Source organism: Corvus brachyrhynchos, unplaced genomic scaffold, assembly GCF_000691975.1.
Source record: "Corvus brachyrhynchos isolate BGI_N302 unplaced genomic scaffold, ASM69197v1 scaffold175, whole genome shotgun sequence".
NCBI lineage: Eukaryota > Metazoa > Chordata > Aves > Passeriformes > Corvidae > Corvus > Corvus brachyrhynchos.
The window spans coordinates 3,958,964-3,980,066 of NW_008238448.1; the positions used below are offsets into that span (position 1 = coordinate 3,958,964).

Here is a 21,103-nt window from a genome sequence, read left to right on the forward strand (position 1 = left end):
CTCTTTCCATTGACAATAGAAGCACACACTTTGTACTTGTAAAATTTTAAAAGCTTCCCCTCTAGGAAATCATGAAGGTACCATTGCTAGGGCTATTCATTCCTCCTAGCTTAGTTCCTCTCAGTTTCCTAATATCTGTCTTGATGGGAAATCATGAGAAAATTCTTCCTTTTTCCAGTGAAAAATCAGTATGAAAGAAGGGACAGGAGAGAATATTTTTGCCCTGTGGAAAAAACAGACTAGTTCTATAAATGCAATACAAAAAAAATCAGCATTTCCTTAGCACATGCACTATTGATTCAGTGTTTGACCACAATTGGACTGGTTTAGGTTTTGGCATCTTTGGGGAAGTAAGCAGTCCCACAGCTGTTTTTGTTTAGCCAAAACTCAGGTTTGACTCAGTTTTCCATATAATGTCTGAATGAATAAATTTGAGTTAGACTGTGTTATTGTGTGGACAAACTTACATGCAGGTGTCTTTAAACAAGGTATGTATGAAGCATCTTCATTATAAATTCTTTTCTTTATATTAATTAAGTGAAAAAGATTGGTCTACACTGGAAAAGTATTGAAGTAGAAAACCAAGTTAGGGAATGTAGCATGGAAACAAAACCGGGGAAAATATTTTAATTAGAAATAGCAGTGGTCTCAGTCAGAATTATTATAAATCCAGTGAAAACCATAGTCTTCAATGTGCCATGGAGAAAGCAGACGTGATCTATGAAAAAGTACCCAGTGATCAATTAATTTCATATTGAGAAAAATGATTTTAATCAAAACCACTTTTTTACCAGGCCTAGAAGGATATTTGATGTTTCGTTCTGTTGTGGTTTAACCCCAGCTGGCAGGTGAGCACCACACAACCCCTCATTCATTCCCCACTGATGGGATGAGGGAAGGAATGGTAAGGGCAGAAGTGAGAAAACCCCTGGGTTCAGATAAAGGCAGCTAAAGTGAAGCCAAAAGCAAGCAAAGCAAAACAAGCAATTCCTTCAACACTTCCCATGGGCAGGCAGATGTTCAGCCACCTCCAGGAAAGTAGGGCTCCTTCACACGTAATGGTAGCATGGGAAGACTAATGCCATCACTCTGAATGTCCCTTCTTTTCTTATTCCCCCAGCTTTCTGTGCTGAGCATGGCACCATATGGTCTGGAATATCCCTTGGGTCATTTTGGGTCAGCTTGTTCGCCCCCAGCCTCCTCACTGGTGAAGTGGGGTGAGAGGCAGGAAGGACCTTGACTCTGTACAAGCTCAGCAGTAACCAAAACATCTCTGTGTTATCAACACTGCTTCCAGCACAAGTTCAAAGCATAGCCTTGTATCAGATGCTATGAAGAACATTCTCTCTATCCCAGCCAAAAGCAGCATGTACTCACTCTCTCCAACAGTACACGTAACACCATACTCTTGGAATACAGGGCTAAAGGCAACTGCCATCTACTAACTTTCCAACCCATAGAAGAGTCCTCTACAAAGGTGTTGCTCTTGATGGACTTCTCTCCCATCTATTCTCCATGATCCCTGGTGTGGGAGATGTTTTATTCCTCAAAACAGCTACTGCCGTCTTTCACTTTTCTTACATTTTCCAACATCTAATCTCTTTAGTAATAAATTTTAGCCACCTCACCCATCCACCAAAGACTCAGAGTAGAACAGGTTCTTCAGCTATTTGAAGACCTATAATCTGTTTCTCTTCCTAACTAAATTAGTCCAGATTTTCCTAAATTTCTTCTTGTACTATGTTGATACTGTCTCTTCTTTCTTGTCTTTGAGCGCTCTGAAATTGGTCCACATAAAAAGTACCCCTAACCAGTTATTTCTCATCCTCTATTTGGGTAGATATAAGTAACCTCTATCAGTTATTTATATCTACCTTACATTTTTCCTGACTAATTTTTAGTGTTTCACCATTTTTCAAGATTGTTTTAAAGCCTGTGTTTGTTTTCCAGCATATCTATGTTTTGCTTCATGCTAAGAGCAAGTTTAAGAAGCATACTTTGATGAATATATTCCTTTTAGTCAGTGAATGCTTCTGGGTGATTTTACAGTAAATGTAAATAAATGGATGAGGAGCACATCTGCCTAATAATGTAGTAACATCCATTAGAAGAAAAAAGTGTGAAAGAAAAAGATTTTAAAGTCATTGTTCACACAGGATGGCTGGAATATTGCTTAAAGTAAAAATCTAGGAGCTGTGTAGAAGCTATTTGCTGGGAACCTTAGATTCTGCAGAACTGGACTATCTAGAATAGGTCTTAAATAAAATTATAAAGTATTAATGTTTTCCAAACAAAAATGTGTAGTGAATACACCCAGAAATTTTCTGTACCGTGTCTGCATGGTTGGACAATACAACCTCCAGAGATCCCTTCCAACCTCAACTATTTTGTGACAGGTTTCAGGGTTTCCAGTTTTAAAGATATTGCACACTAGAGTTTAGGAAGTAGTGCTATTGTCACATCAGGAGGTATCTCCAAGGCTCTCAGTTCTCGGATAATTTCAAAGTCTTTAGGTCCCTTTTGCTCCCTTGGGAAATATTGCAAAATGCATGAGGAGACTGTTTTCCAGTACCCAGTAAAAGCAGCTGAAAGAATGCTTGAGAGATCCTGCATTCAAAGGAAAAGTCTCTCTCTGTCTGGGAGGGGTAAGGTATCAAAACTGCAAGAGTCCGTGCCTGTCATCAGAGTAAGTTGTCAGTAACATGCAGGTGAGGATACATCAATATTCATGGCTGCTCTTCATATCTCATTAAGATAAGTATATATGCACATCCAGAATATAGTTCCAAATAAATAAGTGTTTGCATGTGCGCAGAGAAAGATGTTGCACCTGATATCACTCTTACTGTTTTGCTACAGCTAAGTGCCCAGAATTGTGGTGTTCTGTCCTGTGTTTTTTGAGAGCAAACTCAAAATGTACTTCTTCTCCTCTTCTGCTCTTGAGATGCTGAAGAAATCATAGAAACCATAAACCACCATTCATGCTTAGTTTTATTATTTATTATTCCTAAGCATGAGAAGAGAAAGTTCCAGTGGTCTAATTGCTATTGTGGAGGCTCAGGAAAGTCAAGTTATTAAACAAAATTGTCTGTGCCCCTTATCTGATCAAGTTCTAAAATAATTCCTGAAATTAAGATGTAAATACTTTTATTTGTTTGTAATTCAGCTTCCAGTGGCTGCTAAAGTATTCAATCGAGGCATAACATTTTAAAGCCTTTTAAGAGCCAAATAAAATTATTACTTATAAATTATTAAAAGCCTTCCACAAATGGAAAAATACTTACCGAAAAGTCCTTCATAAATAATGTTCAAGCTAAATTAAGTAGTAGTATAAGGAATGCATTAAAGTTTGCGAATGAGATATTAGCAGTGTGCTCCCTTAACCTCAAAGTTATGATAGCTGGAGCACTTGCTACCCCTCTGAAACCTTGCAACTCCGAGTCCTGGCTCACTCTGGAAAAGAAACATGTGGTGCTACTGGAGATTGGAAAAAGAGCTCGAGGTCAGGGGTCGACACAGTAAGGGAGTTTGCTCTTTAAGAGGTTATCTGTGGATCTGCAAAGCCAAAGTGCAATTGGGTTCTGTGATGTGATTTTAGTGAGTAATTGTATATGATCGTAGGTAGTTTCAAAGACAAGGTTGGAAGATTTTTCTAGCCTGCTTGTGATATCAATTTTGGGGAGTCTGTGTATCTTAAGATGGACAATGCAGTTTCTTCAGAAATTGTCATCTGAAGTGATACAGCTGGTAACTGATTCATTTTAATTACAAATTTAGCAGACTAGTGATAGGCTTTTTTTTTCTTTCTTATCCCTGTGATACCTGTCATGTAAATCAGCAGCTTTGTTGGCTTGTACATTTTTTGCCACTGGTAAAACTCATGTTTGCTTTTGAGTTGGTACTGCATCAGAGAAAATTTTGCATCTTTATTAAGAGAGTACAAGTCACTGTAATTGATATGCCTGGATATTGCTTTTTCTTTGGTCTATGAGTAGATAGTTTGCCAGTGGGTTATCAAGTTACTGGCTCTTGATTATTCAAAACAGTGTGAAACAAACATTTCCTATTGTTTTAGTTGTTTAGGGTTTCCTTGATTAAGCTGTCACTGCTGTCAGTTATGTTCTTATAAGCCTGCTCGGATCTATTTCATGTTAAGAAAAAGCTCAGATAAATCCAGGAAAGCTTAATGTTTATCCAATGTGAAAATAATTACTCAAAAGTGTTATTCTTAATCCAGATAATTAGAGTGAGGAAGGAGAGATCAGTGTCATTGTGAATTATGCCCTGGCAATTGACTCTTGGTCCTTGTAAGTTTCAGGTGAAGATGTGAATGGATAAAGGTTAGATTAACCATAATCCAAAGTAGCTGCAACCTAAATCTGTTATGATACAAGGATGATCACTTAAAAAGAGCTGGATTGTGGGATTGTTTCTGGTTGGATAAGATGCTGCTCGACTGGGACTAGTCTTAAAACATGCTTAGCACCATGTCACTGCAGCTGTAAGCACTTGTGCACGGTTTCAGGCTGCTGCAGACTGCTGGGCTCTCCCTGCACAGTGTAAGACTACACTGCGTTGCAATATCTGTACTTTACATTAACGTGCTTTACCCTGTGTTTCATGGAAAATAGATGGTAACTTATGCAGAATGATTTGCTCAATGATCACTTCTCTGTGCTGTTAAACATATTTCTTTGTGTTCACCATTTGAAACATTCTGTGCATCTACATTTAGTATAGTTTACAATGGTACACAGTCAATAAAAATTGACCAATACAAGATGTAAAAGAGACAAAGCATTTACTCTCTAGTTTACACCATGATTTTGTAGGGTTACTAATCATTAGAAAAGAAAAAACATAGCTATATAGTCTATGTAAGGATAAGGCTTGCAGATAAGGTTTTTCTCTTTGAAGTGGCACAATTTTCAGAAATCCATTATAAATGAACAAGACTAAATCAAAGCAAATTCACTTTGAATGCAGGAAAAGTAGTGTTAAAAAGGGGACATGCATGTATTAGTACAAACTGCAAGCAGAAAGTACTTGATGCTTCAGACTTCCCTGTTTATAGATATGGACGCGATGGTGACAGCTCAGATGACAATATGTGTAGTAACTCTCCATAAATATATAGACTCTTGAATGTCAGTGTTTACTGATTGGGAATAACACTGCTGAAAGAGGAAGAGAAGAAGGTGAAAGACAGGCCATTTCTTGAAAAACAGTACAGGAAATATTTGGTCTCAACAGATAATTTATTTGCATGGTCCAGTCCTTCTCATTGCTTCAGTACAAATGGAAAATAAGGTAAAGACAATTTTTTCTTCATATTCAATTTTAGTAATAAATGACATGCATTTATTCTGAGGTGATGTATTTGTGCAGATCTCCTTCAACATTGCTGGAAGACTGGAAGCAGCATTCCTTGATGCATGGCTAAGGTGAGGAAATAGTTAAAAAAGTAATTAATGAAATGCAAAAGCTAATAAGAGGAAAGTACCTTAATACACACTTGAGATAGAATCTTCTCTGTGAATAATTAAAATTATTTAAAGTTCATTTCTGGATTTTTAATAAAGTATGTCTCAATAAGACTTGTTCCTGGTTTTAAACCTTTCTAGACTTAACTCACTACCTTCTTTTTTGTAGTATTATTTTTTCTTAAAAGGGGGTTTAAGTAATGTTTATGTTTGTCTATGTTTAAAAAGAAAATTCTGCAAGAGGAATAAAATTCCTAAATTTTGTTCCTAACATAAAAATTATCCATTTAGAATATCACATGAAATTGCTAAGTTATTTCTAATGCTACATTATATGCTATGGATTTGTGTTATATAACTATGGTGTTCTCCTGCATCCTAAACTCCCTGCCTTTAAAACAATGTTTCAGGGAAGTGTATGTCATTAACAAAAACTCTCAGACTTCTGTCAGAAAAGATTTTAGAGCAGGGATTTAAGTTTTCAAGCTTTAGAATATAAGTCAAACTTTAATTAAAGTAGGTGAGGAAGAAACTTGCCTGCTTGTTAGCTCATTACAAGGGTGGATAGCACAGTTTCCCCACACCTTTCAGCAAAGTCTTCTAGTGATTGATACTGAAGGGACCACTGGTCTCATGTAACGTAGCAATTTTTAAGTTGGAGAAAGAGGAGTGTAAGACAAATTCCCATAGTATAAAGGGCAATAAGAACTAAATGTAGAATTGCTAATGCAAATTCTGACTCTGAAAATATGAACATGGAAAAACTGGTTAATAAGGCAAAAGGTCTCTTCAGGATTGAAACTGGAGAGAAAGCAACATCTGGACATAGGTGGGGAGCGCAGTTTTCCTTAGTGGAAAAGATGAGTTAGGACGAAAATGAAATTATAGGACTTAGAGTTGAGGACTCTCGGCCCCTTCTGCATTTTACAAGTAGACTGGTAGACAGCTGACTGTCCAAGTCACAGAAATGTCACTGACATATAAGGAAAACGAACAATAAAAAGGAAAATAATAACACTAGTAAAAACCTTGAAAGTTTTTGAAAATTAAAAATCAGTGAAACAAAACCAGAAACGGAACCCCATTTACTGTGTTGAAAAAAAAAAGAGAAAATCCTGTGAAAGTATTTGTAGTGTCAAAGACCACAGTAAACTCTGTACCAGTATCTGTAACTTTGGGTTCTTTAAGTAGCTTGAAATTGCTTAATTATTAGGGATCATAGAAACTAATAGTAGTTAACACAAAGGAGATAATATAACTAGACCTATCAACGAAATAATTTAAACATCAAGTTGCAAATAGTTACAGAAGATAGAAGGTTTTTCTCTGAGGAAATTGAAGTAGCTGGTAAAAAGGTGACATTTATCACTTTTAAGCAGCTTCAGTGTTGAATGATGACCAAACTCTGTCAGTTTTTTTGAGTAGTGATGATCCCAGGAAGCTTAGGGAATAGGAAAAGAGTTTCTGATGAATCAGGCTGACTTTTGCTACAGGGTGAACAAATTGTTTCCCTGTTCAGCCTTTCTGAGGTCTGGAAGCCATACGTCAGTGGAAAAAGCCTTGGCTGATTTCTCTAATTTCCCAGGATTAGTGGGGTTTTATGCTAAAATTATGATCTTCTGTAACTTCCACTAGTGTACCAGAAAATGTAGTTCAAGAATAAAACAATTATTTTACTGACTTTAAATTTTATCTACTTACTTGCATGTTCAGCATGCATCAACCAGCTACATTAGTGTTTCAGAATTTTATGAAGTATTATAAAATAATACATAAAGAAATGTTAGAATATCTCTTGTTCTGAGACAGCATAGTAATTTACTGACCATGGACAATTAAGAAAGAAATAGGTACCTTAGGACAACCATGAAGCCAGTGCAGATTAGTCACAGCTAATCTATTCTTGTAACCCAATAGAGTTTTTCAGTTCCAGAGAAAGAGGAATTTTACTTGTGTTTAAGACCAGTTCAAAGCAAATTGAACATTCAGGGAATTGTCATTGAACATAATTCTAATTTCTTAACTTGCAAGAAATTGAAGTATTTTTAAACAAGAATTGTGGAAATGCATAAAATGTATTTATTTCTAGAAAATAGAACTGGTATTGTCAGTGTTTTCTAATATTTTGTTCTTCCATCTCACTAAGAAAAAATAAACTGGTTTTAGTGGTGTTTTGGAAGAGAATATGAGTGACTGTTTTGAATCACACGAGAAGTACATTTTGTCCAGTAGCCTGTTTCTGACAGTGGCCAGTAAGTTAGTACAAGAAAATGTCCAGAGAATATTTTCCATCTTCTAATGATCTCAGCTTTAGAGATTTCTTTTCATAGGCTTTACCATATTGTTGTATTTTAGTACCCTTGATAGTCCTCTGTTCATTAAATTTGCCCAGTTGCATTTTGATTTTATTTACACTTGTGGCATGATGCAGCAATGACTTAGGTTAAACTACTAATTTAATTACTAATTATTTGAAAAAAAAGAATTCCTGGTAAAGTGCTTATTTTAAATGGACTGCCTAATAACTTAATTTGATATTCCCTAGTTCTCGTGTTGTGAGACAGTGCAAATTTTTACTTTAGACCATAAAGTGGGAACAAATTCTCTTGCACCATGTTTTTACAGTGTTAAAGGGTCCCAAGTCATACTAATGTATCTGTCCAGAGAGTGCCATTTGTATCTCTGTTCATTCTTTGTCATCTTCAGTACACTTTGTATTTTTTTAAGTTTTGCTATATTTTTATGAACAGCATCCAGTCTTCAAGAAGTGGCTGCTACGCCAATGACTTATACTACCTTCTATTATTTACAGAAAAAATTTAAATATTTTATTTGTATTTCTTGCTTTTGCCACACATTGAGCTGGTGCTTACTGTCCACTATGTATCCACAGCAGCCTTCCTTAAATTTGACATTATTATCTATCGTGATATTATTTGATTGCCTTTCCTGTCTATATTTTACTTCATATTCATTGAAAGTAAATTTTTCTTTCCCAATTTTGTAATCATGAAATTTTTCTGCAAACAAATGATTCATTTTTGTGGTGTCAAAATTCTTTTTAAAAGTCATTTATGAGGCAGTTGAACTGCACAGAATCCTATGGAAGTCCACTGACAATTATCCTCCACCTTGAAATCTGGGGGTTTTTTTGTTTGTTTTCCTATTTCAATTTTTTTTTATCTTACATGGCCTTTTATCTTATTCTGCAAAAGATTACCTTAAAAACTACTGGCAAGGGCCCTTTTGTTTATTAAATTAATGTTTTTCCAGCCAATTTACCTGGCCCAGAGATCTGTTTCTACTTCTGCTCTAACTGAGCACAGACACATTTGATCAAAAGGGTGGACAACTTGTATGCAGCTTTACTCTGCAGTCAGTACTTGTCTTGCTCGGATAAACTTTTGCTTCTGCCCAAGATCTTTGAGAAGAGAATTGTGGCCTCCAAGTTAGAGGATCAGACTTTACATTTGGTTTGAGTCGTGAGCAGCATGTCAGTTTGGTTGCCATTTTGTTTGGCTGCTGCTTCAGCAAGAATAGTAAAAGACATGGGAATTTGATTCCTCAAAATTGGAAACCCTTGTCTCAGTAAGGATGTTGAATAGCACTGAGTTCTTCTTGAAGCTCTCTATCATAAGTGTCTCCTTTACGTGCAATTCAATAGCCTATGTTAAGAAACTAAAAGTAGTATCAAATTATTTATTTAACTGTGTCCTTTGATTGGTGTTTCTCCACTCCTGCATTACTTGGAATCAGCCTTGCAAGATTGTTCAGTAAATTCTCATTACTGGGGTAGGTTTTTAGAACAGTGTGTCTACCAAAAGTCCATTAGGCTAGCATGGGGGTTTTTTTGTAAATATTGTAATATTTCCTGCATTGGCTTAATGAAATCTGAATATCCCTAGTTTAAACAAGAAGGGTAACAGCATGAACACCTACTAGGGCACACATATGTATATATTCTTAAAATGGAGTGTAAGTTTCTAAAAGTACTGTTACTTAAGATAAAACCTTTTCTGCTCTAAATGGCAAAATGATTGAAACTACATTTAATAGACACAAACATATATATACAATAGAAATTCCCTGAAAGGTAACACTAACCGTGTTCTGTGGTTTGTTCTGTTTCATAGTTCTGTATTGGTACTGATGAATTACAGCTTCTGCCTTCTTCACAGTCCCTTCACACAGAGAGTTTTGCTGTTAAGCACAAGATGACCACGAATGTTTGAGTCAAGCAGGATCTGTCTTGTTACAAACAAAAATGAAAGGAAATTATTTTGTAGAATTTGCAAGTATAAAACTGCTAAGTGAAAAAATGCTTCTTGTTCTAAAAGAAATTAATTCAGAGGCATTTTGTAGTGAAATCAATAGTCATGGCATTTGAAAAAAAGGATTTGTGTTCCCTTAATTTGTGTGGTTTTCCCTCAAATGGAAAACCTCCCATGTATGATGTGTTTGAAGGCTTTATCAGTGTTAGGGGGGTTTTTTGACTTCTCGATTCCATTATGGCTGCAGATTTGCAAGCCAAATGGGAGACTTACAGTCATTTTTATAATATGAAACTAATAATTTTATGTCCTATTGTATGTGAAATGTTTGAACTAAATGTTTGATGTTTGAACTAATATATCCTATGATCTCTGCAGTGACCCTGTCAGGTGATTAATGTACATTTCAGACTAGTGAAGTCAAATAAGAAATTTTCTTTGGTTGGGACACCTGTCCCAGAACATGCACCCTACAGCATAGTATTTCTGGAGCTCATCCTATTCATTGTCATGCCCATAAAGAAAGCTTTTTCCAAATTCCACAGGTCTCACGTATGGCAATAATAATCTAATATATAATGCAGAGAGAGAGAAGAAAGAAAATCTGTTTCTGTTTTTGCATGCTCTTCAAATGCAAGTCTTTCAAATACTGAAAGATACAGGGCCATGCTCATTTCGGTATTTCTCATGTGCCTGCTGCTGTCTGGGTGTTTGCGCCAATGAAGATGAAGTTCCTCTATTGAGAACAAGCTTTCTTGTAAGTTTTCTCAGGCTTTCTAGCTCTGATCAGAGGACTATTACTGCAAAATTGTTTATGCGTTCCTGATTCCCATCTGACTAAGAAAAAATAATGCCAAAAAAAAAGATTGTAAACAAAATTTATCTGCTTGTTTCAAATTAGAGCATTCCGGCTAGCTTTAGTTTGGAACTTCAAGTGCTATTTCAGGTAATTCTAGCAGTATCTGAAATAATTTACATATAATAAATTTACTAGGAGTCTCATTTTCAGATAACCTCTTGGGTATGTTTTTCTTCCCCAGCTTAAAGATGAAAGGTTTTCAAATAGAGATTACTCTTGTTTGAAACAGCTCTGAGACATGGCACTGTACACACACTCTACTCTTTCCTTTTACAAATTTCCTCTTATTTCAATGATCTAAAATAGTAACAATACATTTCTATCTTTCTATGATTTTCTATTGCTCTTCTTTTCTTTTTTCTTTCCCTTCTTTTTCTTTTTTCTTTTTTTTTTTTCCCTTCCTATTTATTTCCTTTTTTTTTTTTTCTTAATTTACTCTGGACCTTGGTTTGTCACAGCTTACAGTATTGCATAGACCTCATAATCTGTAAATCCTTCTGGGCTCTTCTATTGTGCTCTACCTTTGCATGTGAGAGATCAGACTCAAAACAGTAGATGGTGGCCTGAAATCCTGTTCCTAGATCCCCGTGAAAAATAGTGTCAGTCCACAGAGCTGAAGTTTATATTATGAGTTAAGCTCCTCAAAGGTAGTAGTACATCCCTAATTTTCTGTTCTGGAAACCTGAGGGATTCACTGCATGTGAATATATAACGTGAAGATATATAAATCACAGCAGCACTAAGTGCTAGAAAGTAGTTATTGTTTCAGGTTCAAGGGCTCTAAAAAAGCTTGTCTTGTAGAAGTGAACTTCTGCAGTGCCAACTTCACTGGTAAAATAAAGCAGTGAAACATAACATAGGGAAGATTTTCTTTGTTAATCTACTCACAGGGGCCAAGCATAAACACTTCCTCTTCATCCGTGCCCTGTGCCTGGGCAAAAAGGCATTTCTGGTCCATGATTTGATACAGATTGAAACACACCTTGTGTGCCTGAAATAGAGTTGGTATTGCATCAATTAATGTCACTCATTCTGATATGGAAGTACTCCCAAAGACAGGGAAACATTTATGTGAGAAAATCTAGGTAATTGAGTTCCAGTAGGCATGCAGTGAATATAATTTGATTTTGTGTTACTTAAATTTACATTCTGGACCTTTAGGGGTCCAGAACCAGAAAGATGAAGGATCATGACCATGTCTTATAGTGAGGATTCCTGTTTAACTGAGCATAGCAGAAGTGCAGAAGAATGTAGCAAAACCAAAGTACAGGTATATAATCATTTTCTTCCACAAAACTAGGCATTGTTTAAGTGTGAGTTTGTTAAAACAGAAATAAACAGAAATAAACCTAGATGTTTCCTTGTTTGCTTCTTTGAATGTTGATGCATCATTGTCTCATACAAGAAGCCATTGAGTCATCATCATGTGCAGTGACTATAATGCACTATGTACATAGATGTCTACATCTGAACAATGAGCTTATGCTCTTCCAAAATCGATCAAAATCAAATTATGCTTTTAGGGTGCATTTCTTCTTTTAAGACTGATATATAAAATTTGTCAGATGAACTATCCTGGACATCTGCCTATTTCTTTAATTTGAATATAGAGAGATGACCAGCTCCAATCTGAAGGTCTGTATTTTTAGCATCTAAGGTAGGGGCAATGGATCCTGCCCATTGTGACTGATAGGATAGTTCTTAGGAAGGTTCAGGGAGAAAAAACTACAGCTGCAGTGTCTCTTAACTACCTACTGTGTTTATCTTCCCACTCAGAAATTGCTCAGAAGGTAGGTGAAGTGTGATGTATTGTTAGTTTTTTCTGTTTTGTCTTTAGGGAAAAGAGAGCAGCTAGAGAAATAATGAAAAAGCTGTATTCGCAGAGTAGCCCACAGCTGTAAAATAAGGTATAGCTGTCTCTAGCTGGGGTAACTTTAGACTGTTGGGGTTTATTTTATCTTTAATTACTTTATTTTTAGGAGTACAATTTGCTAAGCAGAACCTGTATGAATATGCTGGTTTTGGCAAGCCCTTCTTCTTTTCATGTCACACTATCTTATCCTTTGCCTTTTTCTTACATCCCCCCATCTCTTGCTTTCTTTGCTAATGTATAAAACACCTGCACACCTCCTGACTAACTTTCTCTTAGAGGAGACTCCAGTGTTTGGTTAAGTCACGGGAGACATGGGGATTTGTGCAGTCCTCTCGCTTACGCGCTGCGGAAGTGATGACAGAATAGTCCCGACAGTCACTAGAGAAACTGACACATCACACCCAATTATGTGGCCTCCTCAGCCCCTCACGCCATTCTTCCCAGAAATATAAGCTTTCTGTCTCCCTTTTTTTTTTTTTTTTTTTTTTTAAGAAATCTGTTATGTAAAAGAAAAGGGAAAATGGTATGTGTGTGGGGGGAAGGAGTTAGTGTATCATTCTAAAGAAAACTATTATAGAGTAAGTCTTTAGGGACAGTCAATATATCAACTTAAACATAATTTAAACACTTGGAAATACTATTTTTAGAATTCACACAGGAAAAAATACCAAATTTAGTTGATGATAATAAAGGAGTCAAGCCTTGTCATTAACTGTGTCACTGCCCATCAACTGCTGTAAGCTAGTGGGAGTTATTTGTCAGTAACGATAAGGTACAAATACATACACAAATCTATATCTGCTGGGGATCCCCCACAGCGTTCAGCCAGCTGTAGAAAAAGAAGATTATTTTTCATGTTAGTACCACATATGGCATAAAATGCAGTCATGACTTTCTTTCCTCATCCCTAGAATGATCTATCCCTTCAAAGTGAGATTGCGTAAGTGTCACAGCTTCCTTCCTTCTCCTTGTACAACAGCAGCTGACACAACAGAAATACAAAGCTGGCTTTCAGCCATTTGGTGGTATTTGTATGAAGAGGAATAATTAGAAATAAAAATACATATTGCAGTGATAATTAGGTGCGTTTAACCTAAAATTGGATTCCAGATTATATCCAAGGAGTAGTGATAACATTTTATAAATTGCCTAAGAAGAAGCTCTCTCCTCTGAACTTGCATGGAAAATTTTATATTACAAAATCTGCTGCAACTGGGGTTTTTTTCCAGTAGCTAGAACTTAAAGGGGACAAATGACTGTGGTTTGAGGGTTTTTTGTTCCTTGTTAACTTGTTTTCCCATCTTTAAGTTTTGACAGCTATCCTATGACAGCAGAAATACAACATTCATGTTGTGATTATTTGGCAATTGTAATACAAATTATACGCATATCTTTGCTGTGAATCTCATAATAAGAACTCCAAGACTTGTCAAGCAACAAAGACTTTTCTGCTGCTCCTTCCAGAGTGAGAAAAGAAACATTCAAAACATATGGGATCATGAAAGAGGAAAAAAGCTAAGAACAAGAATATGGAAAATGAGTGGTTAAAATCACCACATGAGAAAATAAATGAATTTGAAACGAGTACAAACTCTTCATAAGAAGAAAAGAATGTATTTCCCTGCCTTCTGAGCTACTGCTGTAGAATAGCTTCTAAAGGAGAGATTGGTACAAGAGTTAAACCATGTGCATGTTTTTTGACTTTCTGCTTTGCAGCTACCAAAATTGAAAAGGCTGGAACACTGGTGAACCAGCCTCCCAGGAGAGCTTGTGAGATGCCCCTCATCCCCTCTGCCTAGGCTTGACCAAGGTCTGGGGACAGTGTCCATCATCTCCTCCTGGCTCCTGCAGCACTACAAGGGAAGTTCATGCTGTCTCAGTATCCCTGTGGCCTGAGGAGCCAATAGGTAACCCCTAACTCCTCCTTTTTTTCCTTTTCGATTTTTGTAGATCTGAGACAGGGAGAAGCAGATTCATGCCACTTCAGTGAGCAATGTAAAATTAGGCAGAGCAGAGTACCAACTTTTTCTTGGCTTCAGCTCTTTGACGTTGCCATAAACCTTTGCATCCTACTCCAGCAACTGCCATGAGCATTTGTTACTCCTCTCTGCACCCTTGACTGTCCATCCGATATTTGAAACTTTGACATGTTAAGACACTTGACAAGAAGTTTTACAGTTCCCTTAGCACTCAGGCAGGAAAGGTGGCACTTTACAATACAAGAGGTGCTGTGTTTGTTGCTATCTGCTTGAGCAGGTGTCTTCATCTATCTGAAATACCAGGGGCAAAGTCAAGATATCTGCAGAGTCTGGAAGCTCTGCAGACACAGGCATTGCTAATACAGATGAATTCCAAGCTCCTGAACCGTGTTGGGCTTGGTATTGAACAGATTCATTGCACAGAAACAGCCAGCTCCTCCCTTCTTCCGAGATGACTGTCCAAGTGTGGGAGGTCATTCACATGTGAACAGAGAGGCTGCAAATTTAGTGTAGGTGCTGTAAATCTAACACATGTATCAGTCTTGACCAGCTGTCCTTTGGAACCCTTGTGACAGCACCTATGACAGATTCTCTTTTCCCTTCTCCCTGTAGCCCAGGTATCCTGATCTACCCAGTCAGTCTACCCAGACAAGTGCGGGTGATTGACAATGGAATGTTACCTTCTGCTGTAAGGAAAGTCACTGAAAACATTCCCCAGCCCACTGCATGCTCAAACTAAGGCTATAATAGATGAATCCAGTGAGACTTTATTTTCTGTATTTCTCTCTATAAAGGCAAATTTAAGGAAAAATAATGTTTAGTTATATATAGCAAGGAATATGTCAGTTTGCAAAAATTTAGTTACATTTTTATGGGTTTATTAGTAAAATTCTAACAGTGATGCACACTTGAAAGCTGAGTATTGGGGCACAATTTCATTCTTATTTATATCAGTTTGTCCACTGCTGTATGAATAATGAAATGGACTTAGTCACTCAATAGCACAGGACTATTTGTTGTATGCAAAGATCTTTGCTATTTAGTGTGGAGATCCAATAGATGCCATCCTATTTTTCAGTATTGAAAGTTGTTTTCAACTGCTTTTTAACAGAAGTCTTTTTAAAACCCTTTACGCTCGGTTGTTTGCAGAGGTTAAGGAGGCACATTGGCCTGTCTGGGATTTAAAGAAAGCCGGAAATACTGTCTGGACAGATTTTATTGTTTAGACAAGAACTGTGAAATACTCCCTCTTCAGTTTGCATTCACTGACCAAAATCATTTAGCCAGGCAAGGTGGCAAATTCTTGTCTGTGATATTGTCAGCCTTAGATTTGGTGATTCACTCACTGTGCATCCCAGTGGAGCCTCAGTGAAATGGGGTGTGATGATCAGTCCCCATAATACATCCGTTTTGTTATGGGTAGCCTGATGGCTAAGAGTTAACCATCGGCAAAATTATCAGGGTCTTGAAGAGGGGATCCACCACATGAGAATCCAACGAGATCTGAAGATTCAAAGTGACATCTCAGAAGTAGATGGAAAAAAAGGGACAATTTTATTTTTGAGTCAGTTTTTGTGGTACAGTGGAGTCAAACTGGGAGTGGGTGACTTCACCAAGGAGTCAGAGTATTGCAAACACAGTTTTATTTACTTTGCTAAAGGAATGATGAGGCAATGGTTATGTTCCATTGAATAGCCTGTGTCCAAAGTGCATTGGTAGGGAGCAATGAGGTTTACACATGTGCCTATGTGAAGGCTGGCATTAGAATATGATGTTTAGACATTCAGTGGGATATGTGCATTGAGCATGCAGAAGGTTATCTAAAGATTTGGGCTGAAGCATGGTTTGAGGGATTATCCATTCAAAAGCTAATATGTTGTCACCTGTTTCCTCTGTATGGGAATGGGTTACCTTTTCTGTGTGAAACCACACATTACAAATGTACTACATATTCTGCTGAAATGCAGTCTTAAGTTTGTGTTCTTTTCAGAAACCTCTTGACTTTAAAACTGGTTGCTTGAAGTCTCCATGGAAGGAGGGAAAAACACAGAATATATTTAGAAATACTTAAATATAACCTGAAATAGTTTTCCTATTCATTAAAAGTTTGCTTGACCCAAAATGTCAGGAGCCACCAGTGTGAAAGGCAAGAGATGAATATCTCTTGTATCACCTTTCCACTTGTATAAGCCCCAACTTCAAGTCTGCTAGAACAGGAGGTGTCTGGAGTTAATCCTGTAACTACAACTGCTTCTTGCAACTCAGCCTCAGTGTATTTTGAGATTTAAGTCCACAATTGAGGAGGAAGAAGGAAACATTCATGATGATTTTTTTCCATAGCAGCTGTTTGAAACTGTTAACATGCTTGTACCTTTAAAAGTAGATCCCAGGGGAAAGAGACTGAGAGGCAGATTGCAGTTAAAGGGCTAAGAAGCACACAGTAAATGTAGGTAAATTCAGAGTTTTCTCAGATAAATATGTTATTGATCATTGAGAGAAGAGGTGAAATTGTGTAAAGAGATTTGCACACACACTTTTGGTTCTCCCTGAACACATTAAAAAAATCCTTGTGCACAAAAGATTGCTACCAAACCACTAAAAAAAAGTAAAGTTGTATCTGCACACAGTCTTATAAAAAAAGATCATTTTTTTCCCATTGGAGAACACACCTTTGATTAATCAAACATATTTAGCAATCATAATTTAGAAAACTATCTGAAAATATAGACCTGGGCTTGAATGCAAGTTTAAAATAATAGTTTTAAAATCACATTGTAGATATATTAGGAAGGCTGCAGATAACTTTTGCATTTTTGAAGTTAGCTAGGATTGGTGAGATATATCTGGGATACACTGTATGTTATCTAGACTGTTGCTGGGAAAAGACTTTTCCTTTCTTAATCTTGAGTGTCATGAAGAGTAACTTTTGAAAGATGTGCCCAAAAATCTGAAGGGAAGACATACAGGCAGATTGCACACTATTTTTTTACTGATTGCTGTTGTTTCTATCGGAAGTTTTTATACATAAGGTTCTTATTGTCCTTGTAGAAAAAGGGAGGTAGAATCAATTTCCTCTTTAACATATTGATAAACAACTCCAGATATAGTGGTAGGGGGAGGAGGAAACTACATTTACCTTTGCGTGACCTATATAGGAATGCTGGAAAAATTAATTCCAGAATATTATGGCTACATTCCTTTAAGCTGTGGATATGATTTACATAGTAGGTCTTCTTGAGCCGTCCGGCTTCTTTCATCTTTATACTGTAAATTGCTTTCATCCCCCACCCTTCCCCCCCACCAATCTGTATGCTTGAGGTATTGTTGTGATAAATTATGGAGGTACAGAACTGAAAATGGTGTGTAGATTGTCTAAGAAATTGAGTGCAGTCAGCCTTCAAAGTGGTGGATGATGTGCTAAAGCAGCTACCTTACCCTGGTCAGGTCGCACATGTCGTCAACAAGCAGCTGCTTTTAACTTTGCCTTTTGCCCAGAGCACTGAAAGCAGCTGGATTTATTGAATTAATAACTGCTCCATTTGGGGTGTTTTGTTTTCCCATGACCGTGAAATCTGGCTATAATGTTAGCAAAGTGTAAGACATGTCTCCTTCACCAAACTAGGTGGTGTCTTTTTTTGTTCTTATATGGTACTTAATCTGTAAGGCAGAAAATAATGGGAAAACTGTACCTGTGGGGGAATAAAATGATGAAACATCTCTTGGTAAACAGAGTTAAGAAAAAGGGAGAAGCACATAAAAATGAGGCAGCCGATACACACATGCTGAGTGTGATTTTGAGGACACTTGTACCAGTGCTCAAATTCATCTCGTTGGTTGCAATGCTTAATAGAAGTCTTATTAGATCACCTGATGTATGGGACTCCTAGTGGTAGTGGTCGGCTAAATAGTTCCTGTGCTTTGGACCAATTTTTCCTTCTGAAGGCCCTGAATTTCGTGAGACTGGTTGAGGAATGGTGGCAGTGTGTGATGCAGATGGAGGTGGGCGAACCTGTGGCCTCTGGTTCCCCTGACCACAAAGGCATAAGGAATGTCCTACTACAGAGCTTTGGGCCAATCCCTCTTAATAGGCTTTAGTGTGGAGCTATTGCAGGTAGGGGTCACTCATTCTCTAGAGACAATTCATGAAGTAACACCTTCAGGTTTTATAAGTCATGGCACATTTAGAATAATTCTCACGTTATGGCTAGTCTACTTTGCTGAAAGTGCTGGAGTTATCGTCTTATAAATAAATTTTTAAATATTAATAAAATATGGCAGGAATTGTTTAGCTGCATTCTTGGGATAGAAAAAGGAAAGAGAAAGGAGGAGTTGTTGAGAACATGGATCTGAGTGTAAAATGCATTGCATGCTCTGGTTGTTGCAAGTGGCACCTATTATCAAATCCTGATCTTGTATCTTTCTCAGCACACGAAAGGGGAATTCCTGAAGTACTTCAGGCCATGTTAACTTGGCTTCCTGCAAAAGGATGGCATGAGCTTGGGAGAAATGGGATTGAACATCAAGCTGCCATTTCTAACCACAGCTGTACCTGTTAGCTAAGCATAGACTGTGTCCAACAAGGATGTTTGTTGCTTCTGTATTACTGGCAGAGGTTATTTACACATATTTTCAGCTTCCTAAAGACTCTTTGGGAAAGGTAGAGGAGATGTGACCTGCTAGAGCCAAAGAGCTGCATTAAACTTTCAAAAGCTCTCTACTCCTCATCAGACCTTTCTTCCCAAGTCAGGCACTGGCATCTGCCAGCCTATTGCTGCATCTTCTGATTCTGAAGACTCTCCCTTGATGAAATCTAAGTTTTTACCAAAACTCTGCAATCTCTTTTATAGAGCATGGTGAAATTATCTGTGCTTTTGTTCTTTACTCACATTGCATATTTATGTTATAAATCTCTGGAGCTTCAGAGTTCTGCAAATAGATATAAAATATATATATAGAGAGAGAGTATAGATAGATTTATGTCTTTATTGTAGAAATTACTGCCCTGGTAACTTAAAAATGTGCAACTCTTAGGAGTAGAAATGGCCATTTTACCCAACCAATTTTAAAATTGCTGCAGAGGTATTAAAAAAAATTATGATGTGCCAAGTATTTCCTTCATTTGCTTTTAAATTGTCACAGAATATCAGAATGATTCAGTACATTCCCCCCAGAAAGTTGGAGAGATCAAATTCCAAATGGGAAGAAAGGCAATTTGTTCATAAAGCAGCCGTCCAGTTTGCAAAACAATTTCCAAGACTCTTGAGAGGGGTTAAGATAACAAAACACAATAACTAGTATACTTGTTTTGTGCGTACTTCTTTGTAAACAAACAGTTCCATCATCAGCTCTTCCTCCTATGAAAACAACTTTTTATTTAGGTTAAATAAGTCTTGTGCACCCTCATCCAGAACTTGTTTTACTTTTTTCCTTTCCAGAACATATGGTAGGTACTTAAAATGCATAAAATATCCCAGGAGTGGGGTATTCTGCAGATCAGCCCCTTCAGCTCATGTTCAGGTGCCTACATAGCAATGCCTAGCTCCTGTCCGCCTGTGAAAGGGTTTTTTTAGAGAAGGATAATTCTGAAGAAACTAATTCACAAGTGTGATCTGTTCTGACAATTAGATGAGATCACTTCTTGTCATATTCTGTGGTGGTCACCTTCCTTTATTGCAGATTTGGTAACTTTTGTAATGGATGAAGCAAGTCCAGCTGTTGCTTTCAAAGTTTGTATACATCTCCAGAGCAGATTGATCCTGTGCACTGAGTGAGAAGAGAGAGATTTGGGAAAACAAGGCATGTTTGTGTTATTAAAAGCTGAATTGATATTCTTAAAAAGTGTAAGATATGGGGATGGAGGAGTGGAGAACTGGAGTAAGGAAGGGTTACAGTTAGAGTTTTCTGAATGAAACTGTAATTTCTGCATGAAAGTTACAAGCTTGGTAAACTAGTGTTTTCTAAGGAAAAACATTTAGCTCCAAATTTCACGTTAGATCTCATCTATTCTGTCCCTATCCCTTTTTCTATAAAGTGCTTATCACATTTTTTTCCCCTCTTTTCTCTGCTTAAATACCCACCAGGCTTGTTTTTGTAAATGATGCATCTCCCTCCTTTCAGTTTTCCATCATGTTGGCATCCAGGTCTAGCAGTTTCTCCCCACTTGCATAAGGAGCATTAATAAGGAGTATGAGAAATGCTGGTAATGCCTTGCTCCTAGCTACAGCACCTGACAGCAATCCTGAAAAGGAGCAGCCCTTTGAGAGAAAATTTTAGAAATGCTTCCAGGTCACTCTTGCCCTAAGTTTGTGCCCATCCTGTCTTTTGTGGAGGTCAGAGTGCAATTAATAAGGTAAAATCTTCAGAGTGTTCACTCTGAAAAGGAACTCTTAAAAGTGGAAGCTATTTCTACTGTCCTTCAAAAACAAGAGGCAAGATGTAAAGATATTTTCCAGAGTAACTATGTCAGTGTGGAAAATGTTATCCTTGGGAGTAAATTTTGCAAAATTATAAGTAGCATGTAAAGAAGGTTTTGTAACAAGAAGGATGAGGCAGTTTTGGGAACAGGCTGAACTGCTTGCCCTCCCTGTAAGAGTTTTTGACATTTATCGTAAGTCTGTTGAGCAAAATCTTCACAGAAG

General features: G+C 37.2%; 2 long non-coding RNA genes across 4 annotated transcripts in view; one reads left to right on the plus strand and one right to left on the minus strand.

The window, feature by feature from the left end:
• The window catches only part of LOC108447314, a 227,758-nt gene that overhangs the window by 193,506 nt on the left and 13,149 nt on the right, over positions 1-21,103 (plus strand). The gene's annotated exons all lie outside the window — the stretch shown is intronic.
• The window catches only part of LOC108447313, a 26,861-nt gene continuing 11,020 nt past the window's right edge, over positions 5,263-21,103 (minus strand). For 2 of the 3 annotated variants that reach the window (XR_001862807.1, XR_001862805.1), the window contains exons 2-5: positions 13,273-13,315; positions 11,502-11,604; positions 9,588-9,731; positions 5,263-5,439 (exon numbers count right to left, since the gene is read on the minus strand). This is a non-coding gene — a long non-coding RNA (uncharacterized LOC108447313). The remainder of the gene's footprint in view (positions 5,440-9,587; positions 9,732-11,501; positions 11,605-13,272; positions 13,316-21,103) is intronic. The other variant, XR_001862806.1, reaches the window with a different exon arrangement.